This window comes from Tamandua tetradactyla, chromosome 15 (genome assembly GCF_023851605.1).
Source record: "Tamandua tetradactyla isolate mTamTet1 chromosome 15, mTamTet1.pri, whole genome shotgun sequence".
Taxonomy (NCBI): Eukaryota; Metazoa; Chordata; class Mammalia; order Pilosa; family Myrmecophagidae; genus Tamandua; species Tamandua tetradactyla.
In genome coordinates this window covers 43,068,309-43,088,632 of record NC_135341.1, presented here as the reverse complement: position 1 = coordinate 43,088,632, position 20,324 = coordinate 43,068,309, and the positions used below count along the sequence as shown (strand labels likewise).

Here is a 20,324-nt window from a genome sequence, read left to right as displayed (position 1 = left end):
AATAGACAATATTTTATGTTGACATTTCTTGCTAAAAATGAATACCCCATGATAGGCAAACATAAATGAGAGATATGCTTCCCAGGGACCGCTAGCCATCCAGTCCCCCAGATCACCAAGTGGGGACAAGAAATGTTGTAAGAATCTCAGGTTAACTACTAAGAATTTTGTTTTCTGATTTAATTAAAAAGCCAAAGGGCATTATGTAATTTAAGCCACATTATACGGTTAGAAGAAAAGCATGAGCCATTTGTTCTATCCATTTTCATGCAAAATAAAAATACCGTATTTCTATCCAGGCAGCTTTTCAACAAGACCAAGAAAATTAATAAGCAGTGTAAGATTGAGTGGTTCATGTGATGTAATTACTGAGATAATGTAATTGTGGAGTCCCAAGAAATACCATGATAAATAAGTTGACATTAAATGTGGTATTAGTTAAAAACATTACTTTTTTCTGCCTTCCTAAAAAATTAATGAATAAAAAATAGCATGATATTATGGCTGATATATTTCAAAATAGAAAGTAAAAGAAAAAAGAAAAAGAGAGAGAAATTATTCTTCCCCCAATATAGAATATTTTTAAACTAGAAGAGCTGCAGAAATAATATATCGAATTCCTATATACCTGTACTCAGATTAATGGCTTTATCACTTTTCCCCTGTCTTTCATACACGTACACACACACACACACGTACACACCTTCCACATACACACAGTGTGTGTTGGTTGTCTATTGCTACGTAGCAAATTACCCCAAAATTTAGCAGCTTAAAACGGCAAAAAGTTTTATCTCACAGTTTCGGTAGTCAGAAATCCAGATATGACTTCACTGGGTACCTCAAGCCCAGGGTCTCTAACCAGGCTGTAATCAAGGTGTCGGCCTGGGCAGCGCCATTCTCAGTGGCCCGTGACTGGGGGAGGACCCACTTCTTAATTCACATGATCTTTGGCCACCTCAGGTCCTTGCTTGTTATTGGATGAAGACATCTGTTCTTTGGCACTCCTTAGGGCAGCTCACAACGTGGAAGCTGGCTTCTCTTACAGCAAGACAGCAAGAGAGAATAGGCAAGATGAAAATCACAGTTTCTTCGAAACCCAGTGTCAGTAGAAATAGCCCATCACATTTGCTGAATTCTCCTCATTAGAAGCAAGTAACTTGGTCCAGCTCGCTCTCTAAGGGAGGAGATCCTACAAGGGCAAGAACCCCAGGAGATGGGGATTATTAGGGACCATCTTAAAGGCTGGCTACTACACACAACCACATACTACATATGCATTCACATATGCATAGGTACGCTCTACACATACACATTTTTTTCTAAACTATTTGAGAGTTAGTTTACTTTAAATATTTCAGCATGTGTTTCCTGAGAACATAATCAAGGACAGTTATCAAATTCAGGAAATTTAATACTGAAACTTTTTTTTGCATATTTGGGATAATCTGGCAAACTAGTCACAGCAAACCAAGGTACCTTCATCTTCTGCTTATGTTATTATTTTTTTTTTACATGGGCAGGCACTGGGAATCGAACCTGGGTCTTCGGCATGGCAGACGAGAACTCTGCCTGCTGAGCCACCGTGGCCTGCCTTGTTATTTTTATTTAATTAATTTTTTAAATTAGAGAAGTTGTAGGTTTGCAGAAATATCATACAAAATACATAAAATACAGAATTCCTATATAATACCCTGTTGTTTAAAAATTTTTTATTGTAAAATATGCATGTATACAAAGTAAAAAGAAATAAAAAAGCAATAATTTTCAAAGAGTACTTCAGCAGGTAGTTATAGAACAGATCCCAGAGTTTGTTATGAGCTACCATTCCATCATCTCAGATTTTTCCTTCTTGCTGCTCCAAAACCCTAGAGGCTAGAAAGAACATTCATATAGCAATTCAGCAGCCATACTCATTTGTTAAATTCCATTTTTTCTGTTATACCTCCTCCTTCCTTTTTAACACTTCTCCCATTCTATAGGGAACTTTGGGCAATGCCTGGTCTGACTTTTTCATGTTAAGAAAGTGTCCACACTAAAGGATAGGGGGAGGAAATTAATTGATAATCTTGGAACAGCTGATCCCTCTGAATTTCAGAATATATCTGACCCAGGAACTGTCTGGAAATTATATGTTTCAGGAAGGCAAACCTGTTCATGAAACCTTTATAGAGTCTCAGTTCAAGCCTTAGGTGTATAATACCCTATTATTAATACCTTGCAGTAGTGTGATACATTTGTTATAATTCATGAAAGGGCATGTTTATAATTTCATTATTAACTACAGTCCATCATCTACAATAGGGTTCACTGTGTTGTACAGTCCTGTATTTAATCTTTTCATTTTTATTCCAGTAACAAGCATGATCCCAGATTTTCCCTTTGAACCACATTCATATATATAATTAAATGCTAATATTACATTCACAATGCTGTGCTGCCATCACCACCATCTGTTACTATTTTTGTGTGTTAAAACTGTCAAATGCAATATACCAGAAATGGTTTGGCTTTTACAATGGGGATTTATTAACTTACAATTTACTGTTCTTAGGCCATGAAAATGTCCCACCTCAGGGCAGCAATAGGATGATAACTGGACTGTGAAGATAGGCTGCCAGCATCCGGGACACCTCTGTTACATGCAAAGGCACGTGGCCAGCATGTTGATCTTGTACATTGTTACTTTGCTGAATATTTATTTATTTATTTTTAGCTGTAGTAGCTTTGTGTAGATTTTGGGGGCACTTTCCCTGTTTGCAAGTGATATGATACTATATATGGAAAGTTTTACTTCTTCCTTTCCAAGTTGGATGACTTCTTTTTCTTTTCTAATTGCTCTGGCTAGACCTTCCAGCACAGTGTTAAATAACGGTGGTGACAGAGGGCATCCTTGTCTTGTTCCAGATCTTAGAGGGAATGTTTTCAGTCTTTCACCACTGAATATGTTTCTAGCTGCGGGGTTTTCATTTATGTGCTTTATTATGTTGAGGAAATTTCCTTCTGTTCCTTGTGTTCTAAGTGTTTTCATCAAGGAAAGATGTTGAATTTTGTCAAATGCCTTTTCTGCATCAATTGAGGTGATCATGTGGTTTTTCTACTTTGACTTATGATATGGTGTATTACATTAATTGATTTTCTTGTGTTGAATTATCATTGCATACCTGGAATAAATCCCACTTGGTCATGACGTATGATTTTTTAATGTGTTGCTGGATTTGATTTGCGAGTATTTTGTTGAGGATTTTTGCATTATATTCATTGAAGAGATTGGTCTATAATTTTCTTTTCTTGTAGTATCTTTATCTGGCTTTGGTATTAGAATGATGTTGGCTTCATAGAATGAGTTGGGTAGCTTTAACTCCTTTCCAAATTTTTGAAAGCGTTTAAGCAGGATTGGTATTAATGCTTACAGGAATGTTTGGTAGAATTCACCTGTAAAGCCATCTGGTCCTGGGCTTTTCTTTGTTGGGAGGTTTTTAATGACTGATTCTCTCTCCACTTGTAACTGGTCTGTTGAGATCTTTTATTTCTTCTACAGTCAGTGTAGGTTTTTCAAATTCTTCTAGGAATTTTCCATTTCATCTAGGTTTCTAATTTGTTGGCATTCAGTTGTTCATAGTATCTTCTTATTGTAACCCTTTTTATTTCTGACAGTAGTAATGTCCTCTCTCTCATTTCTGATTTTAGTTATTTCCATCTTCTCAGTCTAGCTAAAGGGTTTGTCGATTTTACTGATCTTCTCAAAGAACCAGTTTTAGGTTTTGTTAATGCTCTCTCTCTCTCTCTCTCTCTCTCTCTCTCTCTCTCTCTCTATATATATATATATATATATATATATATATATAATTTTTTTTTTTTGCATGGGCAGGCACCGGGAATCAAACCTGGGTCTCCAGCATGGCAGGCTAGTACTCTGCCTGCTGAGCCACTGTGGCCTGCCCAACGCTCTACTTTTTTATTCTCTGTTTCATTTATTGCTGCTATAGTCTTTGTTCTTTCTTTCTCCTTGCTTAGGATTTAGTTTGCTGTTCTTTTTCTAATTCCTTCACATGTGCAATTACATCTTTGATTTTAGTTTTTCTCTTTAAATGTAAGCATTTAGGGCTGTAAATTTCCCTCGCAACTGCAGCGCATAAATTTTGTTGTATTCTTATTTTCAGTCATCTCAAGATATTTACTGGTATTGTTTGTAATTTCTTCTTTGACCCATTAACTCTTTAAGAGTATGTTATTTCATTTCCATATATTTGTTGATTTTGCATTTCTCTGCTGGTTATTGGTTTCTTAGCTTCATTCCATTGTGGTCAGTGAAGATGCTTTGTGTAATTTCTATATTTTTTAATTTATTGGGACTTGTTTTGTGACCCAACATATGCTCTATCCTGGAGAATGATCTATGTTCACTTGAACAGAATGGATATCCTGCTGTTTTGGGGTGCAGTGTTCTGAATATATCTTTTAGGTCTAGTTCATTTATCATATTACTCAAATTTATTTATCTTCTGTGTATTCTGTCTATTGATGATATTGGCGTATTGATGTCTCCAACTATTGCGGTATAAGTATCTATTTCTCCCTTCAGTTTTCCCATTGTTTCCCTCATGTATTCTGGAGTGTACTGTTCATTTTTATACAGAATTTTTTCCCCAGCTCCTATGTTTTGTTTAAATTCTCTGCTTCACTTGGTGTCCCCTTTTCACTACATGTTTCAGTTCTCATTACGGATCCCAACCCGATGGGGTCAATCCTGAAAGCTCCATCTTGCATTTAGGTGGCCCAGCACACGGAGGCTGGACTGAGGGTGTGCGCATTTTGCCGGTAGTTCCTCCTGGAGACACTTTTGAATGGGTATTCCTCTGCGGATGGTGCTCAGCCCTGGGTCTCTGCAGACCTGTTCCCTGTGCCAGGATATGGATGGGGCTCTAACTTGCCACTGTGAGTATTTCTATGGTCTGTATCCATGGCAAGAGGCACCCAAGCTGTGCTGCCTCTGTGTGACTTCTAAGCTGCATGAGACTGAGCAAGGGGAGGGGTCTGCACAGGTGGTCCTGGGTCATAGATCACTTACCTGTTTGGGGTGCTTTTATTTCTTTTCCTCTGATTCAGCATTTGTGGAGTCCTTCTCCAGTCTTTATCGTATTCCAGAGATCCAAGCAAGTGGGATATTTCCTTTTATTAGTTGATTGAGTGATGAGACTTTTCCAGGCAATGTCTTACATCACCTTGATGATGTCACCTTGATGCAATATTACTGTCTAACATACAGTCCATATTCAAATTTTGCCTTTTTTTTCCCAATAAGGTCCTTAACTGTCATTTCTTTTTCTCTTGATCCAGGATCCAATCCAGGAATGTGCACTACATTTGATCATCATGTCCTTTTGATCTCCTTTAATATGGAACAGTTCCTCAGCCTTTCTTGTCTTTCATAATGTGATATTATTTGAAGAGGACATAGAGTGTCCCTCATTTTAGATTTTTCTGATGTTTCCTCATGATTAGAGAGAAGACACATTTTGATCATTAATTGCAGTACATTTTTTGGATAGCCTAGGTCCTTACGGAGTTTGTCGAGTAGAGGATGGTTAGCAAGTATGACAGTCTTGGCACTGCACAGAGTGCCTGAGTCAGGCATGCCTTTTGGTTGTCCGTGTCCTGCCAGCCAGGCTCTGTGTGCCAAGGTCTCTGGCCTCGGCTCTCTGATGTGACACTCCTCAGCACACAGTAAGCATTTTCCAACCAAGTATACATGAATCCATTTCGAAAAAGGAAAGTGTTCGTTTGAGTCTAAAACCCATTTTTTTCACTTTATTTTATAAGTGTTTTATAGATGTAAAAAGCTATAAAAGAAAAGGCCACATTGGCAAAAACATGTAGGTTATCTAAATGTTCTTTTATCACTTATACAGGCATACCTTGGAAATATTGCAAATTCAGTTCTAGATTACCATAATAAAGCGAATATCGCAATAAAGCAAGACACAAATTTTTTGGTTTTCCAGTACATTGAAAAGTTATGTTATACTATACAGTGGTCCAAGTCTACAGTAGCATTATGTCTAAATAAACATTGTACATACCTTAATTTGAAAATACTTTATTGCTAGAAAATGCTAACCATCTTCTGGGCCTTCAACGAGTCGTGATCTTTTTGCTGGTGGAGGGCCTTGCCTAAATGTCAGTGACTGAGATTCTGGTTTGTGGTTGCTGAAGGTTCAGGTAGCTGTGGCAGTTTCTTAAAATAAGACAATAACAATGTTTGCTGCATCGATCGACTCTTCCTTTCACAAAAAAATTTCCCTATAGCATGTGACACTGATAGCATTTTACCCACAATAGAACTTCCTTGAAAATTGGAGTCAATCTTCTCAATGATTTTAGCTAGATCTTCCAGATAACTCGATGCAATTTCTACACTAGCAGTTGCTGCTTTGCCTTTAATATTGTAGAGTGGATTCTTTTCTTAAATCTCATGAATCACCCTCTGCTAGCGTCAAACTTTTCTTCTGCAGCCTCCTCACCTCTCTCCGCCCTCATAGAATTGAAGAGAGTTAGGACCTTCCTCTGGATTAGGTTTTAGCTTAAGGGAGTGTCATGGCTTGTTTGATCATCTGTCTAGGCCGCTAATACTTTCTTCACATCAGCAATAAGGCTATTTCATTTTCTCAAAATTCATGTATTCACTAGAGTAGCACTCTTAATTTCCTTCAAGAACCTTTCCTTTGCATTCACAACTTGGCTAACTGATTGGTGCGAGAGGCCTACCTGTCAACTTATTCGGCTTTCAACCTCTCTCTGCTTCCGACATGCCCTCCTCACTAAACTTAATCGTTTCTAACTTTTGAATTAAAGTGAGAGATGTGTGGACTCTTCCTTTCACTTGAGCACTTAGAGGGCCATTGTAGGGTTATTAATTGATCTAATTCCAATATTGTTGTATCTCAGGGAATCGGGAAGCCCGAGGAGAGGGAGAGATGGGGAAAGGCTGGTTGGTGGAGCAGTCAGAACTCACACAACATTTATCTATTAAGTTTGCCATCTCATGTGGGCATGCTTCATGCTTCCAAAACAATTAAAATAGTGACATCAAACATCACTGGTCACAGATCACCATAACAGATATAAAATAAAGGTGTGAAGTATTGCAAGAATTGCCAAAATGTGACACAAAGACAAGAAGTGAGCACATGCTGTTGGAAAAATGGTGTCCATGGACTTGGTCAATGCAGGGTGACCACAAACTTTCAATTTGTAAGAAATGCAGTATCTGCAAAGTGTAATAAAATGGGGTATGCCTATAAAAAGTTAGCAAGTTATTTTTTTTTATTGGATACCAACTTTAGCTGCAACTAAAGAAAAGTTGGCTCCTAAATTGAGGGCTGAGAATTATGAGAAAACTTCATTGGAAATGCAACAGAGTAAGTAAACGAGATTTAAAAGAGAAGTCCACATTCGGTCTAGTAAACTAAATGTACGTATAGCCTGTGTATTTTCAAATCAAACTTTATCCTATTTACGTTTTTTGGGGTTTTTTGTTTTTAATTATAGGTTGGGATAGGGAAGGTCTTTGTGGGAAATATGTGTGTGTGTAAGAGTGTTTATTTATACATGGAGCTTTTGGGTTTGGAAGAAGAAACATTTAAGTAAATGTTTCTTGCCCCTTGAACTAAAGAAGTTCATGTCTGAATTTTCCAAAGCCACACAGTTTTCCACTGACATGAACCATTTTCACCCACACCTACAGGTACCCACACAATATAAATTCTGGACAGTATCACATAGTTCTTTTCAGCCTCTCTGTGAGAGCTGTTTGCTCAGTGTATAATTTAGTATGTTGAATATTATCAAAATTTCTCTTTCATTCTCCCCTTGCCTTTTTTTTTTTTTTTTTTTTTTTTTTTTTGCGGTTATTTTCTGTCTTAAAAATATATACCCCCCCAAATCATAGCAATTGTTTCTGGGCTGGGATGCCAGATTCTTGGGGCTTTTTAACCATGATATGTAGGACATACTTCTGATTCACAACTATCTCTGCCATAATTCTGAGTTAGGTTATCGCCTGCTGTCCTTCAGCTTCCATAAGAACCTCCTCAGCTGCTGCTTCATTCTCTTGCTCTGTGCAAATCCAGGGTTCTTGCAAAAATCAGGACTGGAAGGGAAGGAATAGGCAGTTCTATGGACCAGAAATGTTGTTTTCCATTCATTCATTCTTTCATTCAACAGTCCTTTATTGAGCATGAACTGTGTCAAGCACTGTTCTTGTACTAGAGATACAGAACTGGAAAGAACAGATGAGATTCTCACAATCATGGCGCTTATGTTCCAGTGGGGAATCATTTGATAAACTAGTGCATAAATGCAGGAAGAACATAATTCCAGAAGGTGATAAATGCTATAATGCAGATCAAACTATATGATGTGAAAGATAGTGGGGAATGGTTAAGGCACTCATCCTAGCTTCCCCAGTCTGTTTTGTGAACTGGATCTCCATTCTCACAGTGGGTTTTGCTTTGTTGACCTTCACCAGTGTTTTAGTTTGCTAATGCTGCCTTCTGCAATATACCAGAAATGGAATGGCTTTTATAAAGGAGATTTAATGAATTCCAAGTTTACGGTTCTAAAGCCTTAAAAATATCCAACTAAGGCATCTAGAGAAAGATATCTTGACCCTGAGGAAGGACCGATGTCTGTCACATGGAAAGGCATGTGGCTGGCATCTGCTGGTCCTTGTTCCCAGTTCTGTCGCTTCCAGCTTCTGATTCCAGTGGCTTCCTCTCTAAGCACCTGTGGGGCCTCACTTAGCTGTTCTGGGACAAAACTCTGGGTTTATCTCTTAGCTTAGGATATCCTGGGGCTGGCGATTTCTTCTCTTCAGGTTCTGGCTATTTCTCTGAGTCCTTGATTAGCACCAGGGCCTTTTCTGTCTCTGTCTCCAAACATTTGTGTCTGTATGAGCTCTCCAAGCATCTCCAAATGTCTGCGTCTGAACTTTCTCCAAAATGTAAACTAATCAAGACCCACCTTGAATGGGCAGTCACACCTGTATGGAAATCATCTAGCCAGAAGGTCATACCCATATTTGGGTGTGTCATATCTCCATGGAAACAACCTAATCAAAAGGTTCCACCCTAAACAGTAAGTCTCCCCCACAAAATTGGATTAGGATTAGAAGAACAGTGCTTTTCTGGGCTGCATAACAGTTTTTAAGCAGCACACCAAGGAAGGACCTCTTCACCCCTACCCACACATGGATAGCACCCCCTCAATTCCATTTCTTCTCCTCCTGGATCCCTGTTCAGATGCTTGGCCAGCTGCGGTGTAGAAAGTGAGGGCCACCTGAAAGATAAAAGTGAAAACTTTGAGGATCCATAGAATACGAACTGTAGTAGCAAGCACTGTACACACACTCTTGCGCTCAACCACTGTCAGAATTCAGCAGGGAGCATCATTGTCCCTCGGTAATTACGCGCATCCATCAGCACGGCGTCCATTCTTTCTCAGAGGCACTTGGTGACTGTCTCTGCAGAGAAGCACAGTCCATGTGGGCTGTAATTAGCTGGCCACAACATAACTCCCCAAGGGAGATCCTACCAATAACACCTTATTAAAGGCAGAGTTTGTTGGGTTTTTGTTTTTGTTTTAATTTTAATCTTGGGTGCTGGTGCAGAAGCGGAAGATGTTTCTTCCGATTTTATAGACAGTCCTAACAATAGCTTCACTCACCAAGGAAAATTAAATGTTAACGTTTCATGGCTGATGGGGGCGGGGGAGATGCAGAAGGCTGGGAAGGATAGGGGAAGTGTCATTTCCTTTCCTGTAGGAGAGAAGAATATGGGATAAGCCACAAACGTAGTTTCATTCCCAAGCCAGCAGTTCTTACACTTAATATGTTTTGTCAGGCAAGTCTTCAATACAGATTAAAGTGAAATGCCAAGTAATTTCCACCTCTCGGCCGCTCCTGTCTGAAAACAATAGGGAGTGTTTTGATGAATGTCATTTAATGGCACTTACACTCTTGTAAATTCGGTCCTAGCAGCAAGGAGTAAGAAATTGCAGCGCGGGGTGGGGGTGGGGTGGCTTATAGAAGAAGGATGGGAAAAATTATTCCAGAACCCCTTTTGTGCCTGATTTGGTTCATGATAATCCAGATTGAAAGAGAACCAAAAACATAATCAGGATGCCAAGATAAGATGACCCTTTGTTGTTAGTTAGGCTCAAAGCATAAAATGTAATCCACAAGAACTGAGTCCACTCAAAGGAAGATTTCTTTGCATTTAAGGTGTTTTTCAGGCAGACCCTACTTCAGTGGAAGGAAAAGGGGTAGCTTCACGGCAGGGGTCCAAGCCTCCAGTTCAACTGGGATTTTTGCAGCCAGTCTCAGAAGTTGTACTTTTGAGTCTTCACTTTTCCTACACGGGTCCATCCTGCCAAAAACCAGACCCTGTGAAAACCACAGGCTGAACCATGTTGTCTCATTTCCCTGCACATCACTGCCTTGCAGTTTTGCATTCTAAACTCCCAGAGTGGGGTAATTTTGAAGAGTAGGATAAAAACTGAATCACCAGCAGAATTCTGTCACCCAGGGATTTAAATCCTCACCTTCGTCCTTGTAGTCACATGCAGTGAACTTATTTCCCTCGTACTGCTCTTTAGCTTGGTTGGAAGGATTTGGTTCTCTTTTATTATCTTACTGTTTGGAATAGGCGCTTTTACTGGAAATCGCTGACTAATTTTATGGTTGTGTGGGTACCAATTAACATATCTGTCCAGAAATCACTGGGAACAAAGTCTCTGAAGTCTGGTAGGTTAAATTTGTTTCCCTAGACAGCCAGTATGGATCAGCCTCTGTTCACTTGGCTCTGGTGCTGACATGTTTTTTGTTTGTGTGTTTGTTTTTGTGGATCATTGGCTACCAAATTTTGTAGTACCCAACCCATATTTTGGAACGTTGAATCAGAAAGAGACTTGCAGGAATTCTTTGGACATGTCGGGGAAAAAAATCTCTTCCTGTGACTAGGTGGGAGTCCCAAAGGCAAGGGAAATAAAATTAAGTTTTCTTGGGCCAAATTGCTACCAGTTTAATAGCATTTGTTCCCTGTGCTAGTTCCTCATCTTGTTTGAACCTCACAACAACTCCCTGAGGGGGTTACAATCCCCATTTTACAGATGAAGAAGCTGAGCTCATATGGTTTGGTCAAGATCCCACCATCAGAGCTAAGAATGATGGAGCGAGAAGTTGAACATTTGGGTCAATCTAACACAATCCCCAGCTCTCTCATCAAATACTTATCTTTTAGGAAAAGTTCAACTATAATTCACGGATTGAGTTTGCTTGCTAATAAACTGCCTGGGGAAGGAAGTTCTTTTCTTTTTATTTATATACTGATGCTGAAACCTGTTTGAAAATTCTTACCTTGCACACTCTAAGTCAGTGATTAGGCATAAAACATGACTTCCAAGAGCAGAGGCCTTCAGCAGGGGCTTGAGTCACATTTTAAGAATCATACATTTGTTCATGTACAATTCAGAAGCACATGACTCTCTTCAATTCCCAGATAATCTGAAAGATTTCATTTTGCTGCCAATTCCAGGCTTTGCAAAGTGAAAGTTTAAGGAGGTACTTCTGAAACAGGAGTAAAATGGAACGCCTTGATTTGGTGTCCTTCTGCAGCAGGAATCTGGAAAAGCAAAAGGAAGAACAGGTGGCTTCTGTGAGCAGGAAGGGTAATGAGGACTTCGGGATTGCTTCCTGAGTAGGCCCAGAGGCTGGAGGGCTGTAGCCAGAACACAATTCATATCCCCTGGGACTGATCTAGAAGCCCACTTTCTTTTCCCTTCCATGCTCTTCCATGGTCTGGAGGTACATTTCGTTGTCTCTTCAGCTGGAAAATGCAAAGTCAACCTCCCTCCCCACTCCTACTCATAGAACTTTTCTTCACTGTCATTGGGGGCAAGCCAGTATCTCTGTATGTGGGAGAAGCACATGGGTCAGACCAAGTCTCTGTTTCCTCACCCATAAAAGTAAGGCATTGATATCTATCTCACCAGTCACCACGCGGCTTTGTGAGAAGGTGTGTGGATCACTTGGCATAGTCAGTCTTGAACAGAGATATTACAGAAGCTACCAGCTCCTCCAGCCATCTCTATCCCTTCTCAGAAGACCTGAACTCAGCTACCGCTAAGTTTTCAAAGTCTGTCTTTATGCCTTTAATAATAATTCAAGATCTTCTTCTGGCCCTTGGAAGAAGTATAAATGTAGGCATTTAAGGTGTCAGGGAAGTAAATAATGCTTGAGAAATTTAGAAAAGCAGCATCTTCAAGTTAGAGAACTCCAAGGCATTTCCTCAAGCTTATTCTTCTGGGACCATCTCATGATAGAAGGATTCTTCAGTTTCAAAATCAAAGTAAAATCTCTGGCAAAATACCAAAATAAAAGTATGCATCTATTAGTAAATTTTGTTTCCTGAAAAACTGTTTCCCGAGACAGATACACACAAGTGGTAGCTAGAGGAGCAGAAGGGTTTGGGGCCCAGGACCCTGCCTCAGCTTAGACCCCTCCCCCATGGGAGTGGACAGGATGGACTCTGCTCCCCAGGACCCAAGAGTGGAGAGAGGGGCAGAAGGGCTTACTGCCAGGGAGTCTTGCTTGGATAGAGCATGAGGTCAGGATTGTCCATTTGTAGCCTGTGGACAAAACAGGTCTTCACTTAATGGGGAAATACTCACTTCCTTCATTTAACATGTGGAGCATGCTTGGGGAGTTGTAAGAGGGTAAGGTATCAAGCTGAATCTCAAGAAGACAAATTTAAGTCTATAGATTTTACATCTATAAATATATACCTTTCATTTCCTCCGCTCTAAAAGGAAGAATTCTTTTATTTCACATTTTAACTTTTTCAAAATCAGAAGGCAGTTTCAAAATGATGGCTTGCAGGTTGCTTTTTGGCATTCATTGTACCCCCTATTCTTCCAACCCAAATAAAATGAACCAGTTTCCATCTGGAAAAGGCAGCAGAACAGGTGTTTGGGAGGGTCTGTCAGGCCTCTGGATACACCTCTGTGATGCACCTTCCCTCTGTGTCCTCCTGCTCACCTGAACATCCCTGCCCACTTCTCTGAAAACATATCGTGGCATCTACCTCCCTCTTCATCACCTCTACAATTTGCTGATCTGAGCCCATTGTAAGGGTAAAGAAAATAAAAAGCATTAGCAGTTGTTCTCATTTCCTCATTGCTCAAGCAAATACCATGCAGTGGGTTGGCTTAAATAATAGGAATTTATTCACTCACGGTTTTGAGACTGGAAGTCCCAATCAAGTTGTCATCAAGGTGATGCTTTCTTCCCAAAGACGGGCATTCTGGGGCTAGCTGCCGGTGACCCTTGGTCCTGGGCTCCACTGTCACATGGCAGTGCATGTGGCAACCTCTCCTGGCTTCTCCCTTCTTTTCCTGGTTCTGTTGTCTTTCAGCTTCTACCTGCTCCCTTTGTGGCTTTTGAATTTGACTTTCACTCTGCTTATAAAAAACAACAATAATTTGGGTTAAAGCCCAACCTGATTTATTTGGGCCACACCTTAACTGCAGTAACGTCTTGAAGAGATCTTCTTTACAGTGGGTTCACACCCACAGGAATGGATTAAATTTAAGAACATATTTTTCTGGAGTACATACAGCCCTACATCACAACCATCACCCTCTGGACCCAAGAAACATGTTCTCCCCACATACAAAATATATTCATTCTGGATGGTGCGATGGTGGCTCAGTGGCTGAATTCTTGCCTGCCATGCCAGAGACTCGGGTTCGATTCTCAGAGCCTGCCCATGCAAAAAATAACATTCATTCTATCACAACATCTCAAAAACCTTCAGTCATTTCAGTAACAATACTAAGTACAAAGTCTCATCAAAATTGGTTATGAGGATGGTTTGTCCTGAGGCACATTCCCCTCAGTCTGTAGACCTGTGAAACCTAGAGAGCAAGTTATCTGCTTCCAGTTAATGAGAGGGTCAGGCATAGGATAGACGCCCCCACTCCAGAAGGGAGAAATTGGGAACAAAACAGGGATCACGGGTCCCAAACAATTTCGAAACACTGCAGGAAAAACTGCATTAGATTACAAGGTCTGAGAGTCATTTATAGATCAGTGTTTTCCCCTCTAGGCCTGACAGAGCAGCAGTCCCATCCTTTCCAAGCACTTGCTCAGTGGCCATACTATCCCCAAACATTGAGGTATAGGCTCTCCCCTCTCCAAGCACTGGGGTGCCCGCCAGTCTCTACACAAATGCCAAGACATAGGTTCTATCTCCTCTGAATAATCTCCCTGAAAAACAGTATGGAAGGCCACCCTCTCCAGTGCCAGGGCAGATGGCCTGCCCCCTCCAAATGCAGGGGTGAGTCTCCCCTTGCCACACACGTGGCAGGACCCACTCTCTTGGCCTGAAGAGGTCGCTTTAGTCCAGACCTCGGCTTCTGTGGTTCTATCCTTGAAGTAATTCTTCCTCCCGTTTGTCCCTTCTCTGTCCCTTTCAGTCCAGGCTGGCAGTGGTGTCATTCATACAAATTCTGCAAAAACGTTGGCTCTGCATGCAGTTCTCAAGGATCACTTTCCTATATCTCCTGCAAGGAGAAACCAGGCTGCACTTTCTCCATTTAGCTTGGAATTCTCCACTAACTCAAAGTTCATCACTTTCAAGTTCTGTCTTCCATCTGACATTAGAACTTAATTCTGCCAAGTTCTCTGCCACTAAAACAAGGATGCCTTCCCTCCAGTTTCCAATAACACATTCATCATATCCTTCGTAGGCCTCTTCAGAAGTATCTTTAACATCCATGTTTCTGCCAACAGTCTCTTCAAAGCAATCTAGGCTTTTCCTATCAAGTGCCTCACAGTTCTCCCAGCCTGTACCCATTACCCAATTCCAAAGCCATTTCCACATTTTTCGTACTTGCAATAGCAGTACCCAACTCCTCTGGTACCAAAACCTGTTTTAGTTTCCTTGTTGGTAACACAAATGCTATGCATGGATTGGCTTAAAGCAAATGGGAATGTATTGGCTTATGGTTTTGAGGCTAGGAGAAGTCCAAATCAATGTGACACCAAGGCAATGCTTTCTTCCTGAAGAACTGGAGTTGTAGGGGTGGCTGCTGCTGACCCTTGGTCCTGGGTCCTCTGCCTCATGGCTATGCATATGGCAGCCTTTCCTGGCTTCTCCCTCCTCTTCCTGGTTCTTGTGACTTTCGTCTTCTAGTCTTTGTGACTTTGGTGTTTGACTTTCACTCTGCCTATAAAGGGTGCTAGTAATTCGGATTCAGACCCAACCTGATTCAGTGGAACCACGCCTTAATTGAAGTGACATCTTGACGAGGTCTTGTTTAGTGTGTCCACACCCACGGGAATGGGTTAAATTTAAGAACCTGCTTTTCTGGGGTACATAGTTAAAAATTACCACAGCTGTGAAACAAATTTTGCTTGAAAAGAGAAACTTAAAGACTTCTACAAAATATATGTGATTGCTTCCTGCCAACCTGAGATTTTCATAAAGGTTAAATAGGCTCCCCCCAGAAAAGGGTTGCTTTAAACCTCACCACCTCAGTTTTTCCCATTTGCAGAAGGGGGCAAAACTGTGGCCCATTCCCCATCTCCCTAGCTGAGATGCATCTTCAGCTGAGTAGCTGAGCTTTACAGAGGGTCTTCTCATTCTGCCCTTTTAGCGACAGTGAACCTTGAAAATCCCCCCTTCTCCTGGCCCCATTCCCTCCCAGTTCTGCAGCAGTTGCCTGGGCCTCTGGGGGTAAAGGGACATACACATCAGCTAGGTTGTGGGCTCAATCCTCTATCTGAAGAGTAGGGAATCATCCTCCTGCCTGTTTTTTTCTTTCTAGGGATGTGGAATGGCATTGGAGGTGGGAGGTGTCACAAGCACAGTCCGAGCATCCCAGCCCTAAAACAGGAAACTCTTTGTCCTCTTTTATTACCCATCTCTTACCACCTAAGCTTACAGGGCCCATGAAAGCATTTTACTAGAAGCATCATATCCAACAAGAGTGCAGAGGGACTTCAGGGTGCTGTGACAGTGTTAGCTGTACCCTGTCACTTTGTCAGGGAGCAAGCAGGTGCAGGAGAGAATCCAATGGTGAGTGCCCAGGCTGGCAGAATTCCACACCTACCATGCCCACCCTTCGCACAGCCACCTGCTTCTACCCAGTATTCTAGCCCAGAATTAGGGCAGCAGGTCAGTCATAAGGTGGGCCTGCTTTGGGCCAGAATGGCCCCCAGGAACTTCAAATTCCCTTTGCTATGCCTAAGGGACTTGCCCTGAAGTCAGGATAACTACAAAAGAGACCAATTTCTGAAACTTTCTTACAGAATGAAGAATGAAGCTGGACATCTACTCTGTTTATCCAGAACAAGGATGGAGAGGCTCAGCAGTACCGAGAAGTAGGTAGAGTTTTTGTGTCATTTGACAGGTGAGGTGGCCTCAGTGGTGGAGAAATCAGAGTGAGCCCAAGCCCAGCACTTTGTGACTTCAGGTGAGGCACCTGTCATCTGATTTTGACGCTCAGGGGTGCTGTTATTCCATTCTAGCAATAAGGAAACTGAGGTATGGAGTGAATGTGAATAGCATTACAGGGTGTGGAATGAGCCAGGGGAGACAAGGGTCTGCTCGGGGAGTGAGGGCACATTTTTCCATCCATGCTGCTCCCTGCCCCCAGGGTATCACCTTCTCAGGAGCAAGGGGGCCTTAATCTCCTCTACATCCTAGACCCCTGCTCAGAATACTATCTTTAAATGCTTACATAAAAGTACCTAGGATTATGAAAGTGCTTTACTTTGGGTAGTGTGTCAGGGATATATGTCTAAACATTCTGTATTCAGTGACATCAATAAATAATTACAGAAAGATTTTCTTAAAATACATAGTGTTACCAAGGAAACTGCATGGCCCTCCCCCTCTGCCTTGGCCCAGCCCATCCTTCCCGTTCCCCCCATTCATGCCTCTGAAGGAGGCCCTGCCCCGGGCATGGACACACCTCCACTGCAGGGGAGCTGCCCCTGCCCCTCACCCCCACCCCACTGTATGCCCCAGCACTCAAAGGCACTTCTGCAGTGTGCGGTTTAGGGCTGGATTTCCCAAGAATTGCTGTGCTTCCATTGGCCTGTGTCTCTTAGTGGCTAACAGAGGTGAATCTATTTTTTTAAGCAATATTTTTATTGCAAAAATCTTCACACATATACAGTCTATACATAATATACAATCAGTGGCTCACAATAGCTTCACATGGTTATGTTCATCACCATGATAGTTTTTAGAACATTTGCGTCACTGCAGAAAAAGAAACAAAAGGAAGAAAGAAAAAAGTCCTATATCCCATACCCCTTACCTTTTCTCCTCGTTGACCACTAGTATTACAGTCTACGTAATTTTTTATCCTTTATCCCCCCAATTATTTATTTTTATCCTTATTTTTTACTCCTCTGTCCATACAAAGATAAAAGGAGCATCAGACACAAGGTTTTCACAATCACATGGTCACAATCTAAAAGCTATATTGTTACACGGTCAAGTTCAAAAATCAAGGCTACTGGAACACAGGTCAACAATATCAGGTTTACTTCCACAGAGGGGGATCTTGAGCTGCGCATGGCATTCTTGAAGAGTCGGATGTGTGAAGGTGCCTGGGTCTAGATTCTGGGGAGACGACCCCCACCATCCGACAGCTCCTAGCCTCCAAAAAGCTGGTTGATAAGCATGGAAGGATTTGGACTCGTGATTGGGTCCTCAAGTTTGCTAGTGATTTCTATAAATCATGGCCAGGTAATCACCAGACAGCCAGTGAAAGTGAGACTGAAACTAGTCTTGGCGGGTGTGTGAGCACAGATATGAGTGTGTGTGTGCCATTGGGTCCCCCAGCTTGTGTGGCAGAGTGTGAAAGAGTTGCAACTTAGTCATTCTCAGGAGCCCGTTCACTTGTTTACTGAGTATTTTGTATTGTTCTCTGGGTAAGTCATTCTGTTTTTGAATACCCTAAAAACCACGTTTCATTACAGGGTTTTCTTTCCCTTTGATTGTATTAGTTGGTGCATTTTTAAAAAGAGAATTTCTTGGGAGAACTACTGGAAAGGAGAATGTAAACCTGTTGGGACAGAGGCCGTAAGAATTTCTCATTGGAAATTCCAGGGGTCAGTCATTATATGGAGGGAGCAGTACTCAGAAAGAAAAATTGTGTCTCTGCTGATATTAGAAATGTCCAGGCAGGCCTTTGAGGCTCAGTGACAGTCAGATATTTCAAGTGACGACTTACTGCCTTCCATGAGAAAAACTGTGCGTCTTGTCCTATGAGAACGCATTTTGTCCTCTGACAACGGAAATGCCAAGGAGGAGGGAAGAAAGCTCACCCCATCCAGTTGGTGGAACTCAGGGGCCCCCCGCTGCAGCCACCTGTGGTCTAAGTTGAGGGTCTCAGACTTGGGTAGAGGGTCCCCCTAACGTATTAGGCAGGCAGCAGAGCCATTAAGGTCAGTAGCCACAGGGGCCCCAGTCCTGGTCAGTGGGCAATAGGGCTTTGTGTTTGAGAGAAAATGGAGATGGGGCTGTCTTGTTTATTAATGGGCTTTTGTCACACACCAGGTTAGGAAATAATCCTCCTATTGTGAATCTGTCTTAATCCTCCTGTTGTCAATATGTCTCCCCCGGCTTGGTGGGAGGGGGGTGCTTTTAAGAAAAAATCCCTTTTCAGAGATGAATGTAGAGGTGCTGTGAGCTCTCATTACACAATGGGTGTGTCTCCAAAACCATGTTTGTTGCACTCATTGACATTTAGGGTAGTGAGGAAACTTGCTTTTTGTAGGATTCTCCTAGTGTAAATCCTTTAAAGAAGTCACTCCTTGGATGGTATTTGTATAAATATAGGATTCCATGTATTAGATTTCTTTAACGCAAGATTTCCTGCATTTTGCTTGGTCCCTAAAATAGTAACAAACAATAGGAAAGGTGAGGAGCTGACAGCCCATTTGGAAGCTCTTAGCTTACCTCTGATGAATACATGTGGGATTTTTATTTCCTGTTATCCCCTTCCTTCAAACGACCCCCACCCCCCCGCCCCCGCAACAAGCCTAGCAACTAAAATGATCATAAGGAAAAAAAAGAAAAGAAAGGAAATATTTTAGCTTCAAAGAAGAATTAGAAGAGCAGAGTTTCTGAATGCTAAATCAAAAGCTGGTCCCTCTAAATTGCATGAAACGGCCATAGTTAAATCCTTTTGAGTAGAGAAACCCAAGCACTTTCTCTCCCTCTGACAGGAACACAGTATTGCACACATTTCCTAGAACCACCAGACTTAGGATTTAGCAGACTTTGATTTGGCTAAAGAACAGAAACATGCAAACAAACAAAAATGAAGGCACCCGATTCACACTGTAGAAAAGAATAAATCATCAATTCCCTCCCGGATGCTAAGTAGCATTCACAGCAAAAGGAAATTTTCTGACAGCGAAATAACCACTAAAAAAAAAAAAGCTTTCTGTGGCACATGGCCCGGAGTAGCCTTCTGGAAACATCGGTATTTATTAGTCTGTTCCCAGCCTTTATTTTTCTCCCACCCCTCCCCACCAGAAGGTTGCACTCAAATATAGCACATTGATTAATTACAAGCAGGCAGGTACAACGTGTCTGGCTGGGCTGTGTGATTGATCCTGTAGGCGGAAATGCAATGAGAAGCTAATGCTGCCTTTTATCCAGTGAGCAAAGTTCAGAGATGTTTGATTCTGTTAGTTAGGCAGGGCTCTCTCCACACAAGGTGGATGAACTGTCCCATCGGCACAAGTTCTCTCCAAGACAACACAGTAGGTGAGCCTTGGAGGACTGAGCCTGAGCCACGGAGGCCAGAGACTCAGAACTGCTAATTCTGCAAGTAAGCTTAATTCCATTGTTTTAATTAGTGCAGAGTATTGCAAACCAGTTCTGTTCAAGAGATTGGCAAATGGAAACTGGATTAAGTTCAGTGCGAAATACCTTGGATTGGGCGTTTTTCTAATTGGGGCATTTTAAATGCTAGAATTGACCTGAAGTGTCAAGCTGATAATGAGCATATAATAAGTGCTCAACTAATGATCAGATCTTCGTTTATTAGAAGGTCTAATAGGACCTAAGACAAGTAGGAGGGAGTGGGTGGTATTTAGTGGCTGGATTACCAAGGAAACATACAGCTCTTCCTCCTAGCAGAATACTCTCTTCACACCAAGGGCAAAAATCCTGTCCTGACAGATCTGATACCAAATAGTTTTAATCTTCCATCCTTAGGGTTGTCACACAAATATC

General features: G+C 41.6%; 1 long non-coding RNA gene across 5 annotated transcripts in view; it reads left to right on the top strand.

The window, feature by feature from the left end:
* LOC143657341 (uncharacterized) overlaps window positions 1-20,324 on the top strand; it is a 120,254-nt gene that overhangs the window by 90,754 nt on the left and 9,176 nt on the right. For 3 of the 5 annotated variants that reach the window (XR_013162814.1, XR_013162813.1, XR_013162810.1), the window contains exon 3: window positions 16,373-19,073. This is a non-coding gene — a long non-coding RNA (uncharacterized LOC143657341). Of the gene's footprint in view, window positions 1-16,372; window positions 19,074-20,324 lie in introns of those variants that run through there. The other 2 variants (XR_013162812.1, XR_013162811.1) reach the window with 1 other exon arrangement.